This window comes from Bos grunniens, chromosome 29 (assembly GCF_055505025.1).
Source record: "Bos grunniens cultivar Pamir isolate PY7600 chromosome 29, Bosgru_T2T1.0, whole genome shotgun sequence".
In the NCBI taxonomy this organism is placed as follows: domain Eukaryota; kingdom Metazoa; phylum Chordata; class Mammalia; order Artiodactyla; family Bovidae; genus Bos; species Bos grunniens.
In genome coordinates, this window is record NC_141193.1 from 43,178,240 (window position 1) to 43,187,481 (window position 9,242).

Here is a 9,242-nt window from a genome sequence, read left to right on the forward strand (position 1 = left end):
AGAATATATCAGGCTTTTTATATTGGGAGTGGGAGGAAATGGACACAAGAAAAGGTAAGAAAACAAAATGGAACAATATGCATGGCATAATGTCAGGTTAAATATGAAATATTTAAATATGTCACATATGAAAAGTCCATAGTAGTATTACTGTAAATATGTAATACCTGAGGAGACACTTAGGAAAGATGGTAACAAGGACAAATGTTAAATAAAACATTAATTTGATTAAATGGTAATTGTGTGACAATTTTTTTCTTGGATTTTGGTTGTCTTCTAAGGTTGATTTTTGTAATAGAAGATTATGAGTGGGAAATGGGGGAAAGGATTTAAACCTTTTTTAGGAGAGGAGCAAGCCTGGAACCCAGAGGTGACATTAAGACAAAATTAAGTGGTGTGGCCAGCGTAGAGCAGTGTGAACGTGGGCTCCATGAGATGCGCCGGGGCAGCATTATCAAGCACTGCGGGCCAGGGCCACGGGGAGACCGTGGCGGCAGCACTCGGCTGATGTGGGGCTCCACGCTTTGGCCACCTTTACCTGCGCTCTTGATTTGCGACTTGTTTTGCTCCAATCACAGCTTCTTGGATACGTTTAGTCATTGGACCCACTAACAACTCTAGGGTTTTGGAAACTACTTATCTGTGTTACAAAGGCATCTGCCACCCACCCACTCACCCATGCAGCCAGCCAGCCAGCCAGCCACCCATCCATCCATCCATCCAATTCTTCACTCAACTAGTGTTTTCTGAGTGCCTACTGTGTGCTGGGCCATATGTCAGGTCCTCATTCTGTGGTAAGATTGCTTCTACCGCAGAAGATGAAACATACTCTCTCCTTCCTCCCCCAGACCCTATCTGAACATATCCACCTTCTCACTAGGCAGAAGAGAAAGGCAGTGCTTTTTCTTAAATTGGGGCTGGGATGGGAAGCAGACTTTTCACTGGGGTCCATGTTGAATATCCATGACCCACCATGGCAACATGAGGCTTTCCATTAACCTGACCCTGACCTGTTCAGCCTGTTTCTTCCCTTACCAGTTCCCATCCTCTATCAAAACAACCATACTAAATGTCTGAGCATTCCCAATAGCATGCTTTTTGTAAGTCTCTGCCTTTGTAATCGCCAGTTACTTTGCCTGGAAAATCTACACCCATCCTTTAAGAATCAACTCATATGTCACCTCTGAGTTTCTGAAAGGATTAATTCCTCCATTCTGCTGATCAGTACTAGCTGTTGTCAGTACTTGAGGTCTAAAGGAAGTTCAAGAGATTGGAAACCTTTGGAATAAACTGCCCACATGACACTGAAACCCTAAAGACAATGAATCATCTCTGGACCAGAGCATATACGAAAAATCACCTAGAAACAGGAAAATTCTCAAACCTAGAGGATTTGAGTGCAACTCGACTGAAAGAAAAAAGGTACAACTCTCCGAGAGACTGTTCAATTGCAAAGCACAGAAAAAGAGGCCGAGAAGCACGCATGAATGTTTCCCATCACAGCATTGCCCCAAGGGGAGAAACTTACTGCTGGAGAAGCTATGTGAATCATTTCAGGTCTAACGACAAGGTGGTTCCTACTGTGGTGATAGACACAGGAAGTTATCAATTTCCAGTCTCATCAGCAAGACCAACCCTTATTTGTGAGAAAGATAGAATATCTTAGCCAGGCCTACAAAGTAATATTATAACTATAGACTTCCAAAGTAACTTAATAACAAGAGGCATCCTTCAATGTCATATTGAAATTCCAATCTATTTGACCGTTTTAGTACTCACTGAAAATTATTCAGAAATAATCCTGGTGTCTGTTTTTAGCCTCCTGCGCATTTTATTTATCCTGAGTCACTGGCAGGCATCTATGATCCCTGAATACCGAACTCAGAGAATATATATACTAGCAAAGCAAAGTAAGAGGTCTTAGAATTTGGCAGTCATCAAGACACAGGTCAGTAGTTCTCAACCTTTGTTCCACAGCACGCGTGGTGAACAGTGTTCACATGAACAGTTCCCATGGACTGTTCTAGGCTTATGTGACTTCCCAGTGTGCTGGGTCTCACTCCATTTCTTTCTTTTCTATTTAAGAAAGCATATCAGAATGCAAGTAAGAACCATATGGTTATAAAGTCACCATGGAGACCTTGAATCGGCTCTAATTTCTTTTTAAATGTAAATTACTTTTTTTTTTTTTTTTTCCTTTCCAGCAGCTCCACTCTGGTCTGTCCAGTTTTTGGTTGGTTGTTTGTTTTTAGTTTATAAACAACAGAACTTTATTTCTCACAGCTTGGGAAGCTGGAAGGTCAAGTTGCCAGCATTGTCTTGCTCTTGTGAGTGCCCACTTCATGGTTCACGGACAGTACCTTCTTGCTGTGTCCTCAGACAATGGAAGGAGCTAGAGGTCCCTCTGGAATCTCTTATCTAAGGCACTAGTCTCATTCATAAGGGCCTTACCCTCATGAGTTAAGCATCTCCCAAAGGTCTCACCTACTGACAACTATCATCTTTGGGGGTTAAGATTTTAACATATGAAATTGGGGGAGGGAGGGCAACAAACACTTTGGTCTGTTTAGTTTTGAGGGTGCAGTCTGTAAAAGCCTTTAGTAGATGAGTGATGTGATTATATTCGTGTTTTAGAAATGCAAAATGGCAGCTATGTAGAATGCTACTGCAGATTTGGGCAAGAGCTACTGATGGCCTAAGTCAAGGTTGTGGCAGTGAGGATAGAGAAGAAGGGATAGAACTGAGAACTGTTAAGCAGTGGGATGAACAGAATGATTGAACATTGAGGTGGGAGCACAGATGAGAGAGGGGGAGAAGTTATAAATAAAGCCAGTTTGCCTGAGTGATTGGAGGAATAGTAACACCACTAAATAGGAAAAGGGTCAAAAGATAAGGAGCTGCTATAGGATGGGAGAGGACACATTTTACTATGCATGTATGTTAGGTTTGAGGTTCCTAAGGGAAATCCAGGTATCAGTTAAAAAGTCAGAAATACATGTCTAGAGATTAGGATCTTGGAGGAGGGCATGGCAACCCACTCCAGTAATCTTGCCTTGAGAATCCCATGGACAAAGGAGTCCTGGTGGGTTACAGTCCATAGGGGCATAAAGAGTCAGACACAGCTGAAGCTACTTAGCATGCACACAGAGATTAAGATAGACGTATAAATATTAAGGACACTAGGGTTATAAGTGAATGCAGTCAAAAGAGGAGTGTATGAGGTGAAAAGAAAACAGTTGAAGGACGAAATCTGGGAATAGATATATAAAAGGACAGACCAATGAAGGAAGAAGATGGGTAAGAACGTTGAGAAGGGAGATGCTGAGATTCATCAGAAGAATCAGGAGTACGGATTGTCACGGAAACCAGGAGAGGAGAGAATTCCAAAAAGAGAAAGGAGTTTGATGACGTCAGATACCCCAGAGAAAACAGGAGGAACGATGGGAAGTGTTTACTGCCCTTGGCAATAAGAAGGTCATTGAAGATCTTCTAAAAGGACATCTGAGTGTGTGTGATGTGTCCACTGGCGTTCTGTGGGTCCAAGTGTGAACATGAAATAAGGAGTAAAAGGGAGCAGAGAGTTTGGTGATGAAGGAAATAATAAATAATAGTGATAACTAGTATTTATTGACTGCTTATTCTGTGTCAGGCACAGTGCCTGACATATAACTTCTCATTTCATTTTACAAACCATGTGCAATTATAATCCCCCTTTATACACCAGCAACACACTATGGAAATTAAATGAGTTGCTGAAGATCACTCAACTAATAGGTTGTAAAAATGTGATTCAAATTGGATACACATATATGTATGGCTGAGTCCCTTTGCTGTCCACCCGAAGCTATCATAACATTGTTAATCAGCTATACCTCAATACAAAATAAAAAGTTTAATATTAAAAAAAAGATTCAAATGTGATTGAATTGGTGCTGATTGACCCAAAGCCCAAGGTCTTGCCCAATACAGTGGAGATGGGAGATAAGGCAGGGCCAAAGTGTACTGTTGTTTATCCAGTCATAAGATTATAAATGGAATGCTTCTTTTGAAATGATAGATTTAATTTTTAATAATGAAAAATCACACAAACACAAATAAAACCAGAAAGAAATGGTTTCCTTGAATTGTCACTCTGATCTCATGTCTGGAACCAATTGATAACTACTCTGGTTCTTTCAATGTCAAACCTTTGCAGCCAGCCAGCTAGCTAGTCAGTCATTAACACAAGCTGAGCACATGTTGTACAGGACGGTGAGCCTGAAGGGAATTAAGGCATCGGCCTCAACTTCATGGACTTTCTAGGAAAAGCGGTAGGTGATATACAGAACAGCAGGGAAGGAGGGTTTGAGGCCTACCTCTCTGTTTCCTATCTGTGGAGAGGCAGCCCAGAAAAGTACTTTGGTTATAGCATCCTTGTGGGGACCCGGGTCCATTCTTGAGTTGGCCTGGAATCTGTTTCACACTGGGACTCTGGGTTCTCCCTGAAAAAACTTGAATTCTCAATGGTATTAAGAAAGTGGACTCCCTGAGATCCCTTGGTCTCATAGATCACCCATCATGTGCCAGATGCTCTGAGCCAATGATGATAAGAAAGAAGATAAAACCATTCTGACCACATTTACCATCCTGGAATCCAAATATACTCACACCTAATTTTTTTCGGTTCACTGCTCTCCCCATATATCTCCATTAGCAGAAAGTCCAATAGCTCGTTTGCCTGAATTTATTTAAGAATTCGAGGGACTTCCCTGATGGTCCAGGGGTGAAGAATCTGTCTTGCAATGCAGGGGATGAGGGTTCGATCCCTGGTCGGGGGACTGTCTCACATGCCACGGAGTCACCAAGCACATGTGCTGTAGCTGAAGAGTCATTGCTCTGCGATGAACAAGCCCACATGCCACACGAAGACATAATTAAACAAATGAATACTATTATTCAACATAGCTAAATAAATGAATATTTTTAAAAAGAATTTTAAAAAATGAATTCAAAACATTTCCTCTGTCTAAAGGGTTATAACCTGCTACCAAAAGCCAGGTTGAAAGAGAACTGGTGTGTCAATCAATTCAAAAGTTTCCTTGTTCCGAGTCACTGCCCCTTCATCATCTACTGGGCCTGTCTATGGTGGATGTACTGCTGTTGCTGTTCAAGATTTTGCCCTGGCTACATGGTGCATCAAGGTTTGCCTTCAAGATTCAGCTCCTCAGTTCACTGGATACACAAGTCCATGTATTCTGTCATAGCTTCCTGATGGCGTCCTCAGAAAGCTTTGCTGGCCCCATCCCTTTAGGGGCTTCCCAGGTGGCTCAGTGGTAAAGAGTCTGCCTGCCAATGCAGGAGACACAGGTTCGATCCCTGGGTTGGGAAGATCCTCTGGAGGAGGGCATGGCAACCCACTCCAGTATTCTTGCCTGAGAAATCCCATGGACAGAGGAGCCTGGTGGGCTCTAGGCCATGGGGTCGCAGAGTCAGACATGACTGAGCGACTAAACAACAGCTAGGTTTCCCATTCAGTTCAGTTCAGTTCAGTTACTCAGTCGTGTCCAACTCTTTGCAGTCCCGTGAACTGCAGCACGCCAGGCCTCCCTGTCCATCACCAACTCCCGGAGTCCACCCAAACCCATGTCCATCGAGTCGGTGACACCATCCAACCATCTCATCCTCTGTCGTCCCCTTCTCCTCCTGCCCTCAATCTTTCCCAGCATCAGGGTCTTTTCAAATGAATCAGCTCTTCACATCAGGTGGCCAAAGTATTGGAGTTTCAGCTTCAACATCAGTCCTTCCAATGAACACCCAGGACTGATCTCCTTTAGGATGGACTGGTTGGATCTCCTTGCAGTCCAAGGGACTCTCAAGAGTCTTCTCGAACACCACAGTTCAAAAGCATCAATTCTTCAGTGCTCAGCTTTCTTTATAGTCCAACTCTCACATCCACACATGACCACTGGAAAAACCATAGCCTTGACTCATTACGCAAATAATAATACCTGTCATTCATTTGGCTGATATGGCACCAGTACTTTACATGCATTATCTCCTCTCTCTTACAGAAGAATTCTGAGTCTAATAATGGAGTTAAAATATACAGAAATTACAGTATAAGGAAGAATGTGAAAAAAACTGCAGGAGTGAGGTAAGTGCAATGCGCCAAGAAAGCTTAGAGAAGGGAGGGCTTATTTCCAGCCAGCGAGGCTCATTCAGTCAAACATAAGCACGTAATTATTGCAAGCTTTTTACATCCTGGTCTCAAGAATTTTCCAGATGAAGGGAAAAAGGACAATGAAACAGATCATCTTGATAGCATGATGTCAGCTGATGCAATCTGTCCATCAGGGCAGACTCCTCGGAAGAGGAGGCATGGGAGCTATAAGCTCTGAAGGTTCGGGGAATCTTCTGAACAGATAAGCCTGGGGATCCCTGATATCCCACAGTTGCATCTGGATCTCATTACAAGATCCCCGTCCTCTAGAAGAGAGAGAGAAGGGGGCGGTTGTTAACTTCCCGTTCAGTTCTCCTCGAAAGCCCTCATTTTGAAACTGTTAATGGTAACCAGTCCTTTCTCTCTGTGCAACTGGCTTTTCTCCCACTGAAGATTGCAATGCACTTTTTTGTACTTAACTTCATTCAGTTTGTGACCTCCTCTCCAATTTACCAATTCCGATTCACATCCTCCATCTTTTCTCCCACTGAGAAGAAACAGCTGACTTTTGGACTCCCAAGCTCCCTGGAAAAAGGCCAAGCTTCCATAAACTCCAGAAATATTATTGTGTGAATTAAACTGTTCACATGGTATCAGCTATGCAGTTACTCCAACGTTTATTTTGGAAAATATTACATTCGGAAAATGGGAAGCATTCCAGAGCATTCTCTTACCTTGAAATATCAGTAGACACAAGGGTATTCGGAGATAATTTCTTGTTCAAAAGTTAGCAAACAATCTGTACAATTAGACACATAAAACTGCCTTAAATAACATTAGTTAAGGGCTCTGGGGCTTAAAAAATTGCCTATAGAATATTTGTAGAGAAATTTGGGGCAAAAGGCTCCAATTCTAACTCACTGAAGTAAACTTTCAAAATGCCTTTGAGTTGGTTAAATCCCAGTTGGCTCTTATTGCATATTTCTCTTCCAATCACTGATGAGTAGACCTTGCTCAATTGCACATTTTCCAAGATCTTACATGCTTCAGACTTCATCGTCTGGCTACAAGAGGTAATAAGTCTAGTGCTCCAGTGAGAACTCCAGCTAAACCTGAAGGCCCGAGGGACACGTCCATCTTTCCCTTCCTTTCCTCTTCCTTCCATCTGTTTCTCCTCAGCGCGCTCATGCAGTGTTAAAGCTGTGAGAGGAGTGCCGAGGGTCCGCTGTCCCAGGGAGGCCTCATTGGTGCACCACTTGCTTTGATGTGGTTCAGTTCCCAGAGCCTATGATGTGTTTGCAGTGGCTCCAAGTGAGACTGGAGGGTCTTGAGAAGAAAAGTCCTAGAATGATGGATGGGTTGCAATCTGTCTTATATGTTCTTTCAAGCTTTGAAATTTGATAATACCTGAAACTCAACATTGTCTATGATCCCATTTAAGAAAAAGAAAATCCAGTGTGTGTATGTGTGTTTATGTGTAGATAAATAAAGAAAAAGTAGGAGGACACAGGCTAACATATGACAATGCTTAGCTCTGGCTTCCCAGATGGCACCAGTGGCAGAGAATCCCCACCTGCAAATGCAGGAGATGCAGAGATGTGGGTTAAATCCCTGGATTGGGAAAATCCCCTGGAGGAGCAAATGGCTACCCACTCCAGTATTCGTGTCTGGAGAATCTCATGAACAGAGGAGCCTAGCGGGCTACAGTTCATGGAATCAAAAAGAATTGGACATGACTGAGCATGTATGCATATTTTAAGCTCTGGGAAAGGCCATGTAATTAGATAGGAGTAGTAGCAGACTATTGATTAACATACATCACTTTTTTAATATTACTAATTTATTTATTTAACGTGTGAATAAACATAAAGAATAAATGATTTAAAGTAGAAAATTTTCAAAAGAACTAAATAGAATTTGATGTAGTAGTATGTAAAACTTTCCAAAAAATGTTAAGTTAAAAATAGCAAGTGTAAAGTCGTACCAAAAGTTCAGTTTGGGGGAAAAATGCAAATACACCCACATATAATTGGTCGTATATGCATAGGAAAAATCGCAAGGAAAATACAATAAATTATTGCTGTGTTTATTTGTGGGAGATGGAAAAGGGGATAGGGATTTTAACTGTCTACATTGGGGATTTCCTAGAATAGTCAAAATGTTAAATATTAGCATGTATTGATTTTTCTAGCAAACAAATTGGCTGAATAGTGTTATGCCCCTGTGTACTTGACATTGCCCTCAAAAGACTGACCAAATTGGCTTCAATGGGCCAATATGGAACACCACATTGACTGATCTGAACTGCTAACTCACCTCCCAACCCAAATGATAGTGTTCATAGGAGGTTCTCATACTTAACAAAGATCCTAGCTTTCACATCTGTACCTACCTTAAATAAGTAGTTCCTTCTGCTACAATTCCCTTCTTCCCCTGGTAAACTCCTATTCTCCTCCTTTAAAACTCAGCTCAACTATTAACTTTCCCTAACTCCCTGGAATGAATTAGTCATTTCCACTTCGCTCCCATAGCATTTACGCATACCTCTGTTTCCATAAGCTATTCCATGTATTCTAGTTCTATTTTTAACAAGTCTCCTCTTCTGAATTGATAGCTCCTCAGAGCAGAGATGGGCTTCCCTGGTGGCTCAGACAGTAAAGAATCTGCCTGCAATGCAGGAGACCTGGGTTCCATCCCTGGGTCTGGAAGATCCCCCGGAGAAGAGAATGGCAACCCACTCCAGTATTCTTGTTTAGAGAATTCCATGGACAGAGGAGCCTGGCAGGCTATAGTCCATGGGGTGTGAAAGAGTTGGATACTACTGAGCAACCAACACTTTCAGTTTCAGAGAGCAGGGATGAAAAGTGAAAGTGTCAGTCGTTCAGTTGTGCCCAACACTTTGCAACCCTATGGACCGTAGCTCACCAGGCTTCTCTACCCATGGAATTCTCCAGGCAAGAGTGCTGGAGTGGGTTGCCATTCCCTTCTCTAGGGGATCTTCCTGACTCTATGTATCTGTCTCGGAGCTTAAAATAATGAACAGTACTTAGTGTTCAATTGATTTGTTTCCTCAGCCCACCCTAATATAAGACTTTTAAATCTG